Source organism: Macaca thibetana, chromosome 15, assembly GCF_024542745.1.
Source record: "Macaca thibetana thibetana isolate TM-01 chromosome 15, ASM2454274v1, whole genome shotgun sequence".
NCBI lineage: Eukaryota > Metazoa > Chordata > Mammalia > Primates > Cercopithecidae > Macaca > Macaca thibetana.
The window spans coordinates 53,899,069-53,920,269 of NC_065592.1; the positions used below are offsets into that span (position 1 = coordinate 53,899,069).

General features: G+C 37.6%; 1 long non-coding RNA gene and 1 other non-coding gene across 2 annotated transcripts; one reads left to right on the forward strand and one right to left on the reverse strand.

The window, feature by feature from the left end:
• Positions 1-2,152: 2,152 nt before the first annotated feature.
• Positions 2,153-15,005, reverse strand: LOC126937370 (uncharacterized). Its single transcript, XR_007719713.1, has 3 exons — positions 14,798-15,005; positions 6,514-6,720; positions 2,153-3,692 (listed from the first exon to the last, which is right to left on the reverse strand). It is a non-coding gene; the product is annotated as an uncharacterized LOC126937370 (long non-coding RNA).
• A 5,707-nt stretch (positions 15,006-20,712) lies between these two features.
• LOC126938172 (small nucleolar RNA SNORA31) lies at positions 20,713-20,848 on the forward strand. Its single transcript, XR_007719997.1, has one exon. It is a non-coding gene; the product is annotated as a small nucleolar RNA SNORA31 (small nucleolar RNA).
• Positions 20,849-21,201: the final 353 nt, after the last annotated feature.

A 21,201-nucleotide genomic window follows, 5' to 3' on the forward strand; every position in this document is an offset into this window, starting at 1 on the left:
TCTTCAGGACCCTGGTTGCTTGTATATTAGGCCTTTTGATATTGTCACACAGATCCCTGAAGCTTTTTTTAAGATCATTTTCCTCTCATGTTCAGATTGGATTATTTGCATTACTCTATCTTCAAGTATGCTAATTCATTTTTGTTTTATCTCAATTCTGCTATTAAGCCCATAAAGCAATTTAAAAATTTTTGATATTATTGTGTTTTTTCAAATAACATCTCCATTTGGTGTTTTTCTTTTTTTTTTTTTTTTTTTTTTTTTTTTTTTTTGAGACGGAGTCTCGCTCTGTCGCCCAGCCCAGGCTGGAGTGCAGTGGCGCGATCTCGGCTCACTGCAAGCTCCGCCTCCCGGGTTCACGCCATTCTCCTGCCTCAGCCTCCCGAGTAGTTGGGACTACAGGCGCCCGCCACCGCGCCCGGCTAGTTTTTTGTATTTTTTAGTAGAGACGGGGTTTCACCGTGTTAGCCAGGATGGTCTCGATCTCCTGACCTCGTGATCCGCCCGTCTCGGCCTCCCAAAGTGCTGGGATTACAGGCTTGAGCCACCGCGCCCGGCCTGGTGTTTTTCAAATAACATATCCATTGGTGTTTTACATATAAGATTTATATTTATATATTATATAAAATTTATATATATACACATAAATTTACATATATAAATTTATATACATGTATATAAATTATATATAATATATATTTGGAGACAGGGTCTTGCTCTGTCACCAAAGCTGGAGTACAGTGGTGTGATCATGGCCCACTGCAGCCCCAAACTTCCGGATCCAAGCGATGCTCTTGCCTCAGCCTCCTCAGTAGCTAGGACTACAAGTGCATGCCACTGTGCCCAGCTAATTTATTGATTTTTTTGTAGAGATGTGGCCTCACTATGTTGCCCAGGCTGGTCTTGAACTCCTGAGCTCAAGCAGTTTTCCTGCCTTGGTCTCCTAAAGTGTTATGATTACAGGCATGAGCCACTGTGCCTAGCCTAAAACATATTTTCTTTGTCTGTGCTAAAATATTTATCTCTTCATTCATCTGGACATTATTTACTTTTACTTCATTGAATGTAGTCATAATAAGTACTTTAACGTCTTTGATAATTCCAATATCTGGGTTATCTCAGTTTGCCCTTCATAGATTGTCTTCTCCCTTTTGAATAAATCAAATTTCACATTTTCTTGGGTTTACATTTTTGGGGCACTTTTGGATTCTTTTGAATAAATATCGTGATTATTATGTTGTGGAGACCCTGAATTCTATTATATTCCTTTATGTAATAGGATATGATTTATTTTCTTATATTCCTCTGCATAGTGTTGGCATTTTTGCTTCAACAGGCAGCTAGCTTGATTAGGCTCAAATTTCAAACTGTAACTGAGGGCAGCTGAAATATCAGTTTAGTTCCTCTAGCCTTAAAAACAAGTTGCTTTGACTCTGCCCTACATATTTCATGCATGGTTTAGGTCAGTCAAAGACTTGGGAAGAGTTTACACATAGAGTATGTGAGCCCTTTCCCTACTTCTCTTCTTTCTAGAATTACTCCTCTCAGTTTACGGAGTCTGTGACTTCCCCTAGCTCTGTCCTCATCATCATCAGCCAGGAAGTTGTCATGTTTTCTATGGGAACTCAGCCACCCTGAACCACATTATACTCATAGACTATTCTCAAGCCGAAGCCACAAATGGTAAGAAACTCATACTGTGTTAATTCCCTTGTCTAAATTTTTACTCTACTCCAAAGTCTGCTTACTCTCCAGAGCTTTTGGATACTTGTTTCTTATATTTTAGCCAGAGTCTGTATATTTTTTACATTCATGAGAGGATCAGTCTGTTAGAAGGTTACTCCACTGTAACAGAGGTAGAACTCCTTTTTTTGTTTGCTTTTTTGTTTTTTTTGGAGACGGAGTCTCACTCTGTTGCCCAGGGGCACAATCTTCGTTCACTGTAACCTCTGCCTCCTGGGTTCAAGTGATTCTCTGCCTCAGCCTCCCAAGTAGCTGGGATTACAGGCACACACCATCATACCCAGCTAATTTTTGTATTTTTAGAGATAGAGTTTCACCATGTTGGCCAGGCTGGTCTCAAACTCTTGGCCTCAAGTGATCGACACACCTCAACCTCCCAAAGTGCTGGAATTACAGGCGTGAGCCACTGCATCTGGCACAGAGGTAGAGCTCTTTATATCTGTGTTACCCAACGTTTAGTTTCCACTTAAGTGAGAACATGCAATATTTGGTTTTCTGTTTCTGTGATAATTTGCTTAGGAAAATAGCCTCCAGTTTCATCCATGTTGTTGCAAAGGACATGATTTACTCTTTTATGGCTGTGTAGTATTCCATGGTATATATGTACCACATTTTCTTTATCCAATCCACCATTGATGGTCAACTAAATTGACACCGTGTCTTTGCTATTGTGAATAGTGCTGTAATGAACAAACAAGGGCATGCGTATTTTTGGTAGAACAATTTATTTTATTTGGGTAATACCTAGTAATGAGATTTCTGGGTTCTAATTTTAGTTCTTTGAGATGGCAGTTCTAATTTTAGTTCTTTGAGACATCTCCAAACTGCTTTTCACAGTGGCCGAACTAATTTACATTCCCATCAACAGTGTACAAGTGTTCCCTTTTCTCCACAGCCTTGTCAACATTGTTATTTTTTGACTTTTTAGTAATAGCCATTCTGACTGGTGTGACATGGTATCTTATTTTGGTTTTTATTTGCATTTCTCTGATGATTAGTGATATTGAGCATTTTTTAAATGTTTGTTGGACACTTTTATGTCTTCTTTTGAGAAGTGTCTGTTCACATCCTTTGCCCACTTTTTAATGTGGTTGTTTGTTTCTTGCTGGTTTAAGTTCCTTATAGATTCTGGGTATTAGACCTTTGTCAGATGCATCATTAGTGAATATTTTCATTCATTTTTTTATGTTGTCTTTTTACTCTGTTGATAGTTTCTTTTGCTGTGCAGGAGCTCTTTAGTTTAATTAAGTCACACTTGTCCATTTTTGTTTTTATTGCAATTTCTTTTGAGGACTTGGACATAAATTCTTTGTTAAAGATGGTGTCTGGAGGAATATTTCCTAGGGTTTTTCTAGATTTTTATAGTTTGAGGTCTTATATCTAAGTTTTTAATTCATCTTGTGTTAGTTTTTGTGTATAGTTATAACCAGGTAGGGGTCCAGTTTCATTCTTCTGCATATGGTTAGCCAGTTTTCTCAACACCATTTATTGAATAGGGTATTCTTTCCCCATTGCTTATTTTTATTGATTTTGTTGAAGATCAGTTGGTTGTAGATATGCTGCTTTATTTCTGGGTTCCTTTATTCTGTTCCATTGGTCTATTTATCTATTTTTGTACCAGTACCATGCTGTTTTGATTACTGTAGCCTTGTAGTATAGTTTGAAGTCTTATAATGTGATGCCTCCAGCATATTCTTTAATTTTAAAACACTAACACATATGCAGAAAAGTGTATAAAACTATAAATACCTTAAAGAATTAATGTAAATTAAACAGATCTATAACTACCATCTCAATTAAGAAATAGAATATTATCAGCCTTCCAGGAACTATGGGAGTTTTTGGTTTTTGTTTGTTTCTTCGGTTTGTTTGTTTGGTTTGTTTTTCAAGAATGAGAACAATTTGATTATATTTATAGACATGAAGAAGATAACTGATGACTCGAATTCCTGAAAGAGGGAAGAAATAGTAAGGTTTTTAACCTTATTAGTCATTAGAGCAGTCCTATAAAACACAATAAAGTGTGATTAAACTGCAATCAGGATTGCTAAAAATTAAACCATGAGCAACTCATTCTCTCGTACACTGCTGGTAGGAGTATAAAGAGTACAACTATTTTGGAAAACTGTTTAGCAGTAAATTCTAAAGCTGAACAAACATATATCCTATGGCTTAACATTTTCACTCCTCAGTATGTACCTGTTAGAAATATGCTTATTTTACCCAAGAAGAGATATATAAAAATGTTCATAGTCAAAGTAGTTTTAATGCCAAAATTTAGAAACAACCCAAATGTCCATTGGTAGCAGAATGAATAAAGAATTTTTGTTCTATTCATATAATGGAATGTTATATATCAGTGAGTATGAACAAACTGTTACATGCAGTATGAAAGAATCTCACAAATGTAATGTTTAATGAAAGAAGCTAGACATGGTTGGGGAGTGAGGAGGACTTCTGGGTCCTGATAATGTTCTATTTCATTGTAGATGATCGTTACGCTGGGACATTCTTTTGTAAAAATCCATTGAATATTATAATTTATTGGCTTATCTGTATTAAACTTTAATAAAAACTCAACTTATTCCTTAAAAAAAGTCCTCCTACTGTGTTTTTGTCTTACTCTTGTAGCAACAATAAGCTACATTCTCTGCATATCAAAACACATTTATTTTTCCTATAGCTCTACATTTAGTGAGATATCAGATTTCTTTTATTTTTTTATTTTTTTATTTTTTTGAGACAGGGTGAGATATCAGATTTCTTATGATTGGAATCTTTAAATGTTAAACTTAGTTCTCATGGGCATATTCTGTACATTCTATAACTGTACCAGAGACAATATATATCTCTGCTGAATTCAGTTTCCACATTGGAATTATTTTAAGATATTATTTGTGTGTTGCTAAACAGTTCAGAATCTTTTATATACAGATAGTTTCAAGACTTTGCAGAAGGAGGTTGTGAATTATTATGACACTGTAATTCTTAAAGGAATAATGCTTTTTAAAGTCAGTAGAGAATTTAGAAGTAGAATTGCTGTACAAGATTTGGGGAACATTTGAACCTCATTATAGAAAATACTTTGATTCAATGGCTTCAGAAAATAGGCTGTATTAGTTATTTATTTGTGTGTAACTAATTATTCCAGAACTTTGTATCTTAAAACAACAAACATTTATTAACCTCACAACTTCCCTGAGTCTAGAATTTGGAAACAGCTTAACTAGATCCTCTGGCTCTGGATTTCTCACAAGGATGCAATTGAGATATCAGTGGGGCTGCTGACCCAACTGATGGCTAGGCCTGAGGGAGGATCTACTTCCAAGGTGACTCATCTGATTTTTGGCAGGATTCAGTTCCTTGTGGTTGTTAGACTGAAGACCTTAGTTACTCACTGGCCATCGGCCTTCCTCAATTTCTTGCCATGTAGGCCTCCCCATAGGGGAGTTTATAGCCTGGCACATGACTTCCATTAAAGCAAGCAAGAGGGCAAGAAAGGAAAGCAAGACAGGAGCCAGAGTATTTTTGTGATATCTGTCGTTTTTAAGTGAGTTCCCAGGTCCAGACAATATTCAAAGGAGGAGGTTGTACAAGGACATAAATATCAAAAGGTGCAGGTCATTGGCAGCCATCTTAGACACAATCTATCACATTGCCCTTTGGCTATAAATAGCCAAGATGATAATATCTGTAACTGGGTTGGAGTGCACATCAGAGTGTTTACAATAAAGATTTTCTTTTGGCTGGTTATTTTGACTTCTGTTCTTAAGGGTATTTCTCTACTTTCAATAAATTTGGGTCAAAACATACTCTTTGGATATCTTAAGACTTGTCTTTCCACCTGTTTACTCTAAGTTTTCCTCTATTCTCTGCCCTACATGGCAAAAAACTGTCTTTACATTTAGTTTCTATGATATAGTGTTTGATTCTAGAGATGTACTCGTTTCTGTGTTTGAAGAAGTAGAGAAGTAAAAAATTACTTGATTTATCCATATGCGGTTCTCATGTGAGAAGATCCTTGCCTAGGTAAGAGCGTTAGCAGAACTGTCAACTGTCTCATTTCTTTTAACTGTGTGAGTTGATTGAGGTTGTCATTTTTTTTTCCTATTTCCTAAAAGGAGATAATTGAAGCTTCTAGTAAATTAAAAAAAACTCTTTAAGCCCTTTTTCATTTACAATAACATACTGTATTATCATCAGTTTTTCTTAGTATTGTAGGTAATGAATTTTAAAAATAATTTAAATGATGCTAGCTTTAGGCTCTTTTTAAACAGCAAAGAAAAATTATTGGGGAATAAATGTATAAGTCTGTGAATAACTGTTTTCTGGTTGTAAAATAATGTTTATTTGTTTAACATTTAAATAATACAAAGACAGATGGTTAATAATTCCTATCTGCAACCATAAAAGTAAAATAAGTTTATTTAATTTTTTAAAAAATCAAATGGGCATATGAGCATTTAATCTGTTGCTATCTTTCCATTGGGAACAAAGTAAAAATAGTAGAAAAATATTTAGAAACAATTTCTCAGTCATAGAACATAGTTTCTTATTTTGTTCTCATTGGTACCTCTCTTTCTTCTTGGAAATGCTGAAGTATTGAAATACTTCTTTTCTGCAGAAGGTGGTTCTCCCTTTTACCCAGGAATAGATTTTGTGGCAAATCATTAAATCAGCAGTTATTTTGACTCTAACTGAAAGAGATAAAGTTCCTAAGAATTTATTATATATGTTTCTTGTCACTGAGTGCGCAAGAAAAATACATACCCATCAGTGCTGACTGGTTGGTAATTTCTGAAACACGATGCCACAGCTCTTCATAAATAACACGGTAACAGAATTACAGAGAATTTGGCAGAGATCAATCTCTAGATGGATGAGTTAGTCTATAAACAAATAGCTACTCGTCTTCTTTTAACTTTTAAGAATGCTGTATGTATTTTCTAATCCAGATCCTTGGGTTTCAGTGATTCCCTAGAAATCAAGAAATTTTTACAGATTAATGGATCAGCAACTGAGCATCGGTATATGGACATACCTTGTATTATTAGTGGGGAATAAGGAGAGCTCTCACCTCTATCCCATGTCACTTCTAGAAACTCTACTCTTTGACTTGAAATTTACCATGACTGTTTAGTGAGTTGAATTTAACCCTAATGTCATGGGATGAGAAAGGAGTGTAAGTTTATCAGTGATCTGTGAAACCCTGTCAATAAAATATTTGTGTCTTAAATGTCAGGGTGTATTGTAAAATATAAGTAAATAAAAGTATTTATGTGGCTTAGTTGTTTTATTTGTGGCATATTCATTAAGCCGTGTTGTGCAATGTCTTTGTTATATATATTTGTTAATTAACTTGTATTAATTTTATGCAAGGGGCTTGCATAACTTTGATAGCCAAAGACATTTCCGGGCCTTGCCATGTTTCTCTAGAAAATGTGCCACAGGGAGTATAAACTTGTAGCTGTTTGATAGGTATTGATATGGTTTGGCTCTGTGTCCCCACCCAAATCCCATGTTGAACTGTAATCCCCACTTGTTGGAAGTTGGGCCTGGTGGGAGGTGATTGCATCACGGGGGTGGTTTTGAATGGTTTAGCATCAGCCCCCTAATGCTGTTTTGTGATAGAGTTATCACAAGATCTGATGAGATCTGATGGTTTAAGAGTATGTGGCAGTTCCGTACTCTCTCTTTCCTGCTGCCATGGTAAGATGTGCTTGCTTCCCCTTTGACTTCCACCATGATTGTAAGTTTCCTGAGGCCTCCTAGCTATGCTTCCTGTTAAGCCTGTGGAACCGTGAGTCAATTAAACCACTTTCTTTCATAAGTTACTCAGTCTCAGGTAGCTCTTTATAGCAGTGTGAAAACAGACTAATACAGGTATATTGCCTGATATTTCTGGTTTCCCTCTTTGAAGCCTGCCAACATTCCCACCTCTATAAATGAACAAGCAGACGATCTAAAATCAAGTGAATATGACTTGAACTTTCACGTGAGATATAAATCCAAACAATCCCTTTTCCATTTCTGCAGACAAGAAATGAGGTGGCAGGAGATGCCTTGAAATGGTCTGTGAGGCACCTCCAGTATTTTGGCAGGTGGAGTCAGGCAGGGTGGTTAGAGATTTGAAAACAGTTAAAAATTATGACACATTTTTAATAGTCTGCATATAGTGTTTGCTTCATTTGCAATGCTTTTATACCTTTTTTACATTTGGACAAACAGGTTTTTGTTTTGTTTTGTTTTTTGTTTTGACAATTTTTGTTTCAGTATGTCACTTGGGAGGGCAAAATTGCTGAATGGGGAATGTTAACTACTTTGGGGTAGATAACCTTAGACAAAATTGTGAATTAAGTCAAATGTCTTTGTGGCAATCCACTGCCTCCTTTGAAGTATCCTTCCTGCCAAAGGGGCTTGTGCTATCAATACTGCCCTAGCCACAGACAGGAAAGAAACCTTCATTCACACAGAGACAGTAGGGACTTAATATGTTACCCACACCATCAACAGTGGCATTTTAAGAGAGAACCAAGGGGAACAGCAATGCTTAGCAATAAAAGTAATGATGATGATGATGATGATGATGTTACCTACTGTGTGTCAGGCACTGTGCCCAGGACTTTATACGTGTTATCGTCACTCATTGAGACAGCCTTATGAAGAATGATTATTATCCTCATGTCGGAGATGCCATGCCCACAATAATACAAGAGAATAGCAGAGCCAAGTTTCATCTGTGTGATGCCAAAGTCAGTGCTCTTTCCTTTGCACGGTGATTTTACTAAGATTTTGAGCATCAAAGTAGGACATAACTTTAGGGTAGGGACCCTCCTTAACTTCTTCAAATTATGGAGAGGCAAAGTTCATTCTGTAATCAGAGGCTTTTTCACACACCAGGCAAATGTTTTCCTTGGCCTGATGCAGCGAATACATTAAAATGTGTGAGAGAGCTATGAGTCAATGATAGAAGACCAAAAATAACAACAACAAGTAAAACAAAAGTTTGAAGTGATGGGAGGTTCCTCTGGCCACTGGAATAGCACCTGGGAAACAGCAGGGTCCATGAACCATTGATCCCTTTGCTCTGTTTGTACCAGAATGCCATTAGTGACCTTCTGTGTGTGTTAGGGGACAAGGACCGGTATCTTCTTACTTGAGTAGCTGCAAGGAGAAGTAAGAGCATTATTAATCATTGATAGTGGTACCATATTTTCCAGTGTGCTCCAATAGCCTAGTATACAACAATCATATATTTTCCATGAGAAAGTTCTCATTCAGTTGAGAAGTAAAGCAAAGAGGGCAGGAAATTGGTAGTGGTACATGGGTCTCTTTTTTTATGTGAGGAGTAGCAGGTTTCTCATCTATCATCTCCAAATGATACTAAGGCCTGCTTTGAGAGCTGTGTTAAAAAGGATCCTGAGACTCAGCTTAAAACACCATGATCTAATTAATGATGCCTCCGCAAATAGCAGGAAGGGGTAGAGTTTTCCATATCTTATTAGATCATGAAAATACATTCCAGGCCGGGCACTGTGGCTCACGCCTGTAATCCCAGCACTTTGGGAGGCTAAGGCGGGTGGATCACGAGGTCAGGAGTTCAAGACCATCCTGGCCAACATGGTGAAACCCCGTCTCTACTAAAAACACAAAAATTTACTGGGCATGATGGTGCGTGTCTGTAATCCCAGCTACTCAGGAGGCTGGGGCAGGAGAATTGCTTGAACCTGGGAGGTGGAGTTTGCAGTGAGCCGAGATCAAGCCACTGCACTCCAGCCTGGGCGACAGGGCAAGACTCCGTCTCAAAAAAAAAAAAAAAAAAAAAAAAAAAAAAAAACAAAAAACCAGAAAAAAGAAAAGAGAAAATACATTCCAGAAAGACCCTCAGATATCAGGTAGTTTTCTTAGAACATAACCAAATATTAATTCTGCCCTGGTGTCAGACTGCTTGTGTTCTAATCCTGGCTCTGCCACCTTTGTGAACTTCGGCTTCAAGTTTCTCTGTGCCTCAGTTTCCTCCTCTATAAAATGAGGAATAACAATAGTATTTACTTCAATGAGTTGTTAGTTTAAATAAGCTGATATGTGTCAAGTTCATAGAAACGTGCCCCTGGCATATTATATGTATTCAATAAATGTTAGTTATGATTAACAAAAAATAGTTTTGAGTACTTTTTATATATAGGCAGATTCTGGGTTTTGTGTAACCCATTCTAGGAGTCAGCCTTGCCCTAAATGGTGGCTCATGCCTGTAATCCCAGCTACTTAAGAGGCTGAGGCAGGAGGATTGCTTGAGGCCAGGAGTACCAGACTAGAAGTCAGTCTCCCTCCTCTCTCTCTCTTTCTCTCTTTATATGTGAAACTTTTCTTGAAGCTGTGTAGAAAAGGTTGAATCAACTGCTCTTTTCCATTGATACTGGAACCAGACAGAAGCTGAGATTGTATTAGTGGGCATTTAAGTAAGAATTTAGAACTTTCTGCATTATATCAGTTACTCCTGTCTGTAATGCCAGATGAGAAACTTTTTCAGCAACTTTTTTTCTTATCATCTTTGGAAAGGTTTGTGGTAGCGTGTTAGCTTTGTAGATCCAGCTGGCTTCCAACCTGGGTTCCTCCACTGCTATCTATAATGAGTTTGGACAAAACTACTTAAAATTACCTAGTCTTAATTTTCTAAATTGTAAAGTAGGGTTAATAATATTCACCTGTAAGGGTTGTTGTGCGTCTAAATGCAATAATATAAAAAGTACTTGGTATGGAAACACTAAATAAAAATTACTTCTCTTGCTATCTTTTTAGAAGATATTTTAAAGTAGTTAAAAGGAAATGAACAAGATCATTGATTGCCAAACTTAGTTATGAACTGAAATTATATGAGGACCTTTCAAAGAATATGGAACTGGCTGGGGACAGTGGCTCATGCCTGTAATCCCAGCACTTTGGGAGGCTGAGGCGAGCAGATCACCTGAGGTAGGGAGTTCAAGACCAGCCTGACCAACATGGAGAAACCCCACCTCTATTAAAAATATAAAGTTAGCTTGGCGTGGTGGCGCATGCCTGTAATCTCAGCTGCTCAGGAGGCTGAGGCAGGAGAATTGCTTGAACCCGGGAGGCGGAGGTTGTAGTGAGCCAAGATCGCGCCATTGCACTCCAGCCTTTGCAATAAGAGGGAAACTCCATCTCAAAAAGAAAAAAAGAACATGGAACTGCTGATTCAGAATCTCCAAAGTGTAGCCTACAAACCTGTATTTTTTAGAAAACTCTCATAATTCTGATACCCAACTAAGTTAAGCTTAGTTTATTTATGGATTTATTAATAATTATTATATTATTATTAAATTAAATATTTAATAATAAATTATGGATTAATAAATTCATAAGTATACAACATGGATCCTTGGGATTCTATTTTGTTAACTCCCATTATCAGTTTAAAATCAATTTAGTTAGATGATTAACATTTTACCAGTGCTAGAATCACCTATACTTAACTTTAGGAATATCTTTGGTTATGGGGTAGGTTGTAGAAGATATTTGCATTGCTTTTATCACATCTCACATCATTTTTAAAAGTACTGAAATAGCTTGATTAAGAAATATATGTAGCCAGGCATGGTGGCTCATGCCTGTAATCCCAGCACTTTGGGAGGCTGAGGCAGGCAGATCACTTGAGCCCAGGAGTTTGAGACCAGCCTGGGCAACATAGCAAGACCTTGTCTCTAAAAAAAAAAAAAAAAAAGAAAAAAAGAAATATATGTGACTGAGCACAGTGGCATGCACCTGTATTCTCAGCTACTTGGGGGGCTTAAGTTGGAGGATCACTTGAGCCCAGGAGTTTGAGACCAGCCTGGACAACATAGCAAGACCCTGTCTTCCTAAAAAAAAAAAAAAAAAAAAGAAAAAAGGAAAAAAAAAGGAGAGAACTATATGTGATAAAGTTCATTCCACAAATATTTAATACCTACTACATCCTACCTACTATGTGCCAAACACAGTAGTAGGTGCTTCTAACTATTAAACAGGCAAAAAACATCTTGGTTTTGTGGAGCTTAGTATATTTAAACTTGTTGGAGTGTTTCTAAGAACTGAACAAGTAGGCCTTCATTGTGGTTATAATTTGAAACTTAATAAATGGGCAACATAGAGAGACCTTGGAAGGTTAATAGCAAGGAAGTTTACTACCATACGTATTACACTTAATATTTATTTTTTATTTTCTTCTAACATTTTGTTATGAAAATTTTCGAGCATATAGCAAAGTTTTACATTTTACCAGTGTTAGAATCACCTATACGTAACTTTAGGAATATTTTTTCGTTATGGGCTAGGTTGTAGAAGATATTTGCATTGCTTCTTTTCACAGTAGACCCCCACATACTAGATTCTATGATTATCATTTTACTATACTTGCTTTACTATGTATTTATCCATTCATTAATCCATCTTATGATTTGTGATGTATGTCAAAGTGAATTGAAGACACTAGCACAATTCCCCTAAATACTTCAGATATTTATTATTAACTAGACTTTAATATTTGTTTACAATTTTCTTTTGGTTGAAATGCACCACCTTAAGTATATTTACTGTTTCTTGTTTTGTTTTTTTTTGATACAGAGTCTCGCTCTGTTGTTCAGGCTGGGGTGCAGTAGCACGATCATGGCTCACTGCAGCCTTGACCTCATGGCTCACTGCAGCCTTGACCTTTCAGGCTCAAGAGAGTCTCCCGCCTCAGCCTCCTGCGTAGCTAGAACTACAGGCATGCACCACCACACCGGCTAATTTTTTCATTTTTTATAGAGAGGGGATCTCCCTATGTTGCCCAGGCTGGTCTCAGACTTCTGGGCTCAAGCAATCCTCCTGCCTCAGCCTTCCAAAGTGATGGGGTTATAGAGTGAGACACTGCACCTGGCCCTGAGTTTTAAGGAATAGCCACACATGTGTAACCTATCAAGATATAGAATACAGTAAGTTTTCTCATTCTCCTTTTCAGAATATCCCTCCTACAACTCCAGAGGCAACCTTTGTTCTGAAGTTTTTCCATTCTAGATTAGTCTTGCATATTCTAACATTATGTAAATGAACTCATAAGATATACAGGTATATACTTTTGTGTAAGACTTCTTTCACACTGCATAATGTTTGTGAGATTTATCCATGTTGTCTCATGTATCAGTTATTTGTTCTTTTGTGTTGTTCATCTCATTGCTTACCACAGTTTATCTGTTCTCTTATTGATGGACACAGATTGTTTCTAGTTTTTGGCCATATGATAAAAGTGACTATGAGTATTCTTGCACAAGTCTTTTTGTGAATCTTTCTTTCTTTCTCTCTCTTTCTTTCTTTCTTTCTTTCTTTCTTTCTTTCTTTCTTTCTTTCTTTCTTTCTTCTTTCTTTCTTTCTTTCTTTCTTTCTTTCTTTTCTTTCTTTCCTTTCTTTTTGAGATGGAGTCTTGTCTGTAGACCAGGCTAGAGTGCAGTGTGATCTCAGCTCACCGCAACCTCTACCTCCCAGGTTCAAGTGATACACCTGCCTCAGTCTCCTGAGTAGCTGGGATTACAGGCATATGCCACCATGCCCAGCTAATTTTTGTATTTTTAGTAGAAATAGGGTTTCACCATGTTGACCAGGCTGGTTTCAAACTCCTGACCTCAGGTGATCTACCGGCCTCAGTCTCCCAAAGTGCTGGGATTACAGGCCAGGCCTCCGCGCCTGGCCCTGTGAATGTACTTTTCATTTAGATTGGGTAAATAGCTACAGGTGGAACTGCTGGTCACGTGATAGGTATATGTTTCCTTTTTGGAGAAACTGCCTGACCTATTCCCAGTGTGGCTGCATCATTTTACCTTTCCATCCAAACTGCTGTTGCACGCACTCTGTTCCCTGGCCCACATGTGATGGTGTCAGTCTCCCTAATTATAGCCATGCTGGGGATGTGTGTACTGGTGTCTCTTTGGGGTTTTAATTTGCATTTTCTTGATGATGCATGACACTGAGCACTTTTTCGTGGGCTTATTGACCACTTGTGTGTATATATATATATATATTTTAGTGTGTATGTAATTTGAGTGTGTATGTAATTTGACTCTTTAAATCTTTGGCTTATGTTTAATTGAGTTGTTTATATTTCTATTGTTGAGTGGTCACAGTTCTTTGTATATCCTAGGTACCAGTCCTTTGTCAGATTAAGGTTTTACAAATGTTTTTTCCAAGTCTATGACTTGGCTCTTCCTTTTTCTTAATGGTGTCTTCGGGCGAGTAGAAGTTTTTAAATTCTGATGAAGTAAAATTTATCTCTTTTTTCCTTTATGGTTACTGCTTTTGTGAGCTAGGAAATGTTGGCTACCCGTAAGTCATGAGCATATTCTCTTGCGTTCTCCTCTAAAATTTCTATAGTTTGAGCATTTATGTTTAAAATATTTTTCCCTTTTCACTAATATTTATAATTTTTGAGAATAAATTTTCTAAATGATGTAAAATAATACCCAGTTAAAATTATTTTTATATACACACAAATAAATGAAGTTTAATCAGTTTATGAGAACCTTGTTATGTCTTTCCTGTGAAAATATGTCCAAATATGAAATTACTGAAAAGGTAAAACCATCTTGCATATTCATCTTTTGTTTTCATGCATATAGTTTAAGAATAATAAAGGATTCTCTGAAAAGAACAACCTTAACTTTAAGAGGTGTTATAAATACACATTTGTTCAGGTGAAAGAAAATGGATACCCTATTAGCCAGGCATGGTGGCAGGTGCCTATAATCCCAGCTACTCAAGAGGCTGAGGCAGGAGAATTGCTTGAACCTGGGAGGCGGAGGTTGCTGTGAGCTGAGATCACACCACTGCACTCCAGCCTAGATGACAAACAAAGACTCCATATGTGAAAAAAAAAAAAAAAGACAAGCAAAATGGATACTCTGTGCATTTATATATAATGGTGAGTGGCAGGGAGAGAGGAGTAGCACCTAGTCCTGTGCTTCAGTCTCCTGGCACAGAGACTTTGGGAGGAGAGTGAGGGTAGAAACTGCACCCTCCTGGGTTACCTTACTTCTCATGTTCCCGGTTGTCCTCACACTTGTCTTCTGTCTCACACCTCCAGATCTGATCGTCAGATGACTGGCGACAGTCTTTCTGGCAAAGGTTGTAGTCTGTGTTCCTTTACACAGCTGTTACATCTTAGAGGAATCTGACCCACTGGTAAATATGATCAGGGCATCTGATATTCTATCCAACGGAGGGCAGTGGCTAATTTAGACTCTCACATAACATTTGCTCTGAAATGGATTTTCTGAAAATTTCCACTTAAGTAACTGTGGATTAACTTTTAGTGAGGCCAACATAGCTGAAGCTAAGCAGAGCATATAACCCCAGACTATTGGGCAGCTGCACTTTGTCACGGTTCCGCCTTAATTCGCTGCGTATTTCTTCCTTTGAAGTATGCAACCAGATTCTAATTATTCACCTTTTAATGTCTGGAAAATGCTTAAAGAATTTGGCCATTTATTTACTTTATTTGAGCAATACACCCAGGTAGGGTAAGAATATATTTGCCAAAGCAAAGTATACTTCTCTAAAAGATTAGTATATTCAAAATGTCTTCCCAACTTAGACAAGCCATAGAATGTTAGTGATAGTGTTTTTATGCAATCCTATCAGAGACAACATTCCAAGTTGTGATGACTCCCCTAAAAGATTCTTTTTATGAACTTAAAAAAGTTTCTAATATAAAGGTTATATTATCAACAAATGCTAGTTTGAAAGAACCAGATAGGATTTTGAAGATTATCCTTCTTTAACAATGCCTTAAATTTTTATCTCCTTATCCATTCCTCATTGCTTTCTTTCTCAAGACATTCTGGTTTATTGTGTCTCCACTAGGTACCTCACATGTGATTTACACAGTGAATGGCCCTGCTTTCGGAGCAAGTTAATGATATAATATTCCCATTTATATTCAGAACAGTCAACACTTTCTAGCTTTCAGAATAATAAAAGCACCTGCATTTAATATACATGGAAGAATGGGAAGGCAAATAGCAGATAAGGCACAATCAGGTAAATGTAATCAGATAAAATATCACAGTATTATAGTAGATCAGCATCTGGTAATGACTTGAATTTTGCAAGACTGACGAACAGCTTGGCCTAAAGCAGCCAGGCATACCTCATTCAGAGCAACTCTTCCCGGAGCTGATTGCTCCTCTCATGTGTTTTCTGGCAGATTAAGCAGGTAGGGTTTCTTATTTTAACTCTTCTAGAACTGCATTGTGCCACTGGAAAAACATTAGCAATGTTTCTTTTGAGCCCAGATTGGAAACAAAAACAAATGACATATCTAAAAGTAAAATCTTACGTCTTCTAGCAGTTATCTCGAGTTGATCCCAATCAATTTTATTAAAAACACATCTCGCGGTTGTAGACAGAGCTTTCATTTCCATGTCTGTACTTGCCTGCATGGCACTGACATTTTATTCTTTTTTTTTTTTTTTTGTAATAGCCAAGGAAAACGGTTAGGTTATTAGAAACTGATTTCTCTCTGAGAGATTCTTTCATTCTTGACCACTGGCAGCTGGTAGACCTAACTGTGTATCTCAGCATTGATGAGCCCTAATGTAACAGAATCGTATGGTGCCAAAGAGAAAGTTTCAAATTTGCAAAAGTCAAAACTGAACAAACTGGTTTGTCAAGTGGAATTAGTGGTTTCCTTTTTCTTTTAAGTTATTCTTTGTTGCAGGCAAATGATCTCTTCAAATACCTCACTTCAGCTTACCAGGTGCTGCAGTGGCATGGGGAGTACAAGGCACAAGGCCTGAAGAGGGCCCAGGTGCAGAAGGGCTGCAGCAGATAAATGTCCAGCCCATGGTTGGCCCCAGTGTCGGCCTCTCCATCAGCAGGGCTCCAGCTTTTTCACAGGATCAGGAAGTGTCCTTGCTCTTATCTGCTACAACTGGAGTAGGATGTCATATGCAGAAAATTGATTGATAGCTCCGTCTTTTTGAAATCATGTGCTTTTGTTTGCTGTTCTTTTTTTTTTTTTTTTTTTTTTTTTTTTTTGAGGCTCTGTCGTTGGCATCTCAGCTCACTGCTCCGCCTTTCTCCTGCCTCAGTTCCTCAAATCATGTGTATTTTGTTTGCCAGGATGGTTCGATCTCCTGACCTCGTGATGGCAGGCCTGGCTGGGATACTGGCCAAGTGGTTTGTTTAATGGAACTTTGGCATAAATAACTTTCATAAATATTAGTATGAAGAAGATGAAATAACTGTCCATTTCATTTAGAACAACTCTGTTTTTGTAGAAATGATTCTTCTCAAAATATCTCTGCCTTTCCTCCTGTCTTAGCTTGGGCTGTAATAACAAAATACCATAGACTGGGTAGCTTAAACAACAGTTTATGTTCTCTCAGTTCTGGAAGCTAGAAGTATGAGATCAGGGTGCCAGCATGATTGGGTTCGGGTGAGAACTCTCTTCCTGGTTTGCAAGACAGCTGTCATCTCACTGTGTGCTCATATGACCTCTTCTTTGTGTGCACAAGTGCAGGGACAGAAAGAGTGAGCAAACTCTTTGTTGTCTCTTCTTTTTTTTTTTTTTTTGAGACAGAGACTCGCTCTGTCGCCAGGCTGGAATGAAGTGGTGTGATCTCAGCTCCCTGCAACCTCCGCCTCCCAGGTTCAAGTGATTCTCCTGCCTCAGCCTCCCGAGTAGCTGGGACTACAGGCATGTGCCACCATGACCAGCTAATGTTTGTATTTTTAGTAGAGACTGGTTTTCGCCATGTTGGCCAGGATGGTCTTGATCTCTTGACCTTGTGATCTACCCACCTTGACCTCCCAAAGTGCTGGGATTACAGGTGTGAGTCGCCATGCCCGGCCTGTTGTCCCTTCTTACAATGATACTAATCCCATCATGTGAGCCCAACCCTCATGACCTCACCTAAACCTCATTGCTTCCCAAAGGCCTTGGTCCAAATACCATCACACTGGGGGTTAGGACTTCAACAAATAAATTTGTGTTTTAGGGTTGGGACAAAATTGAGTCCAAAGAACCACCCCATTGTATTATTATTAGCAAAGTTAGTAGAAGTAAGACAAAGAGCCACTGTCTATTCAGAAAGGTTGACATCAAAAGTAACTATTAGGTACTAGGCTTAGTACCTGGATAACGAAATAATGTGTACAGCAACACCTGTGACATGAGTTTACCTGCATAACAAACCTGCACATGTACCCTTGAACCTAAAATAAAAGTTAAAAAATAATAATTTAAAAAAGGAATATAGTAATTCAGTCCATAATGGAGCAAATTTCAATTGAATGGAAGTCTTGACAGCCAAATTGTTCATTCCTTCTTCTCATATATACCCATATCTATACTCAAACATTGATGTCACACCCACTTTAGGCTTTAGAGGAAGAGGGCAATCACAAAAGAAAGTGTTTGTGTTAGGAATTGAATGAAAAAATAATAGCCCTCAGGATATTTAAGGCGTCAATAGTTTCTTGTACTTTCTATTATGTTTTCTACCCTTGCAGTAACATGGACTGATCACTGATTTCAGAATGATGAATTAACCCACAAGGGTGGGTTAATATAACTAAAAAGAAATTTTTAGTTATATTCTGAATATCAAGGTTGGAAAAACAACTGATTTTCAGAAAGTTTCTAATGATAGGAGTAGAAAGCAAGAAGGAATTTGTGGAGAAACATGAGTCAATTACAAAACCCTGTTTCTGGAGCATTTTGTTTTATATAATGTTTTCTTTCAATAATTCATTATCATATGCTTTGGGGAGGTGGGCTGAGATTTACATTTTACAATAGAAAAACTGAACTTCTTCAGGTCATGAGATGAGATCTGGATTATCAATTTAGACAGTTTGCAAAATACTGAAAATTGAAAATTCCTCCTCCTACAGTTTTTTTCTTTCATTTTGTTTTGTTGTTGTGTTTTACGTTGTAGCCTAGGAGGAACAATCAAAGCAGTCTGTTGTTACTATTTTAACTTGTCATCTTGTGAGTGTGGGCCATGAAAAGCAATGCTGGCCATGTTAAAAGAGACATATATCGAGCAAGACTCTGTCTCAAAAAAAAAAAAAAAAAAAAAAGACATGTGTCATTATCAGAAATGTGGTAGGCAGCTTAGATAAAGCCCAATCGAAGCTATTTTAACTTCCAAATTGAAAATGTGTGCTTCTGCTTGAAGCCACATTAAGAGGTATTTCATAAATAGTGATGGTGATAACATAATCAGCCAAATAATTTTCTGGTTCCCCCTGCCTTCCTTACTCTTCATCAGAGCCCTCTTCTTGGAGGTCAAAGATACTACAGTAAGTAGAGCTTACTGTACTTATAGTGATCTGAAGTATAGTGTGAGCATTAATTCATCCTGAGTATTTAGGTATAGATGGTGCTACAGGTAATTGGATGGGAAGCATAAGCCTTGCTGCTTTAAGACCATGGCTTATACATGTTGCCACCACCATCCCATTTGGGGCAGATAAAGTACTGATCTCCTAGGAGATGATAATGGGAAACTGATTGAGGACAATGAAAAGACTGGGAAGACATGTGGGTGTGATGGCACTCACCCCTAAAAGAAGGATAAGAATCACCACCCTAAGACAGAATTTGTGATTACTTCCTAAAAACTGTATGTATTGTGCTTTTCCTCTCTACATAATTTGTTGAAGATTTTAGGTGACCCCCCCCCCAAAAAAAAGATACTTCTTAGTTACCTTTTCAGTAATATTTGTATCCTATACTCTGATCAAGGGAAATATCTGAGTTTTCCTTCGTTAAATGCATATCCCCAAATCTAAACTTGGTACATTTCAAGCTTCTGGAATTTGAAAAGATTAGATTTTATTGTGTGTCAGGTCTTGCTGCCCGTTCTTAGGAAGTCTAACTTTTTGCTTCAGTTTTCTCATTTTAAAAGCAGAAACATTTGTGGCTCACACCTGTAATCCCAGCACTTTGGGAGGCCAAGGCAGGCAGATCAAGAGGCAAGACCATCTTGGCTAACACGGTGAAACCCCGTCTCTACTAAAAATACAAAAAATTAGCCAGGCGTGGTGGCGGGTGCCTGTAGTCTCAGCTACTCGGGAGGCTGAGGCAGGAGAATGGTGTGAACCTGGGAGGCAGAGCTTGCAGTGAGCTGAGATTGCGGCACTGCACTCCAGCCTGGGTGACAGAGCGAGACTCCGTCTCAAAAATAAATAAATAAATAAATAATAAACAAACAAATAAATAAAAAAGGCAGGAACATTCCATGTCTGACTAAATGTCTTGATTTTTTATTTGAAAAATAGTTGAGTTCTCTCACATAATAATATTCAAATCAGGGTTTCTAATGGTCATTGCCACCAGAAAATTGCTAATTTCCCAAAGCCTTGGAGTGAGGCTACTGGCGGCAGCAGCCCGCACGTGGAGCTAGGAGGGAAATCCTTCTGAAGTTTGCAGCCGTAAATGTAAAATCCTGTCATTTGCAGCAACATGGATGGGTCTGGTGGATATTATGTTGAGTGAAATGCACAGAAAGATAAATACCGCATGTCATCATTCATATGTGGGAGCAAAAAAGTTGGGTTCCTAGAAGTAGAGAGTAGAATTGTGATTATTAGAGGCTGGGAAGGGTGGGATGGGGAAGGGAGGATAGAGAGATGTTGGGTAACAGATATAAAATAGCTAGATAGGAGGAATAAGTTCTAGTGCTCTAGTACACTGTAGGGTGACTATGGTTAACTGTAACTTATTGTGTATTTTCAAAAAGCTAGAGGAGAGGATTTTGAATGTTCCTAAAACAAAGAAACGATTACTATTTGAGGTGATGGATTTGCTAATTACTCTGATTTGAACATTATACATTGTATACATGTATCAAAATACCACCCTGTATACTATAAATACATACCATTATTACAGCCGACTAAAAATAAAAGGAAAAGAAATCAAATGTAGTAAAAAGGAAGCATATCTATTTGACAGACCTGGAGCAGTTACTGTCTGCTGCTAAGGTTTCCACTACAGATGCAAGAAAAAAGTGTCCTCATACTTTCTGTCTGTCTCACTGTGGCAGCCAACATTGAACAGAGGATAATAGAGGGAAAATAAATGAACAAACAAACAAAAAATACCAAAGCTTAAGATTTAAATGTTGTTAGTCCTAGGGTTATAATTTATCTTGATGTAGTCAAATTTATCAATTCCTATGTGGCTAGTACTTGCTCTCTTTAAAATTAAGGTATAACTTTCATACAACAAGCATATATTCTTAAATACTAGCCCAATGAATAAGCGTATGTATGTATGTAACCACATACCACAACCCAGATCAAGATGTAAAACATTCTTAGCACTCCAAAAGCCTTTCTCATGTCTCCTCCACCTTGGTGCCCCTCCCACTGTTCTGACCTCTTTCATGATAGATTAATTTTGCTTGTTTTGAGCTCCATATA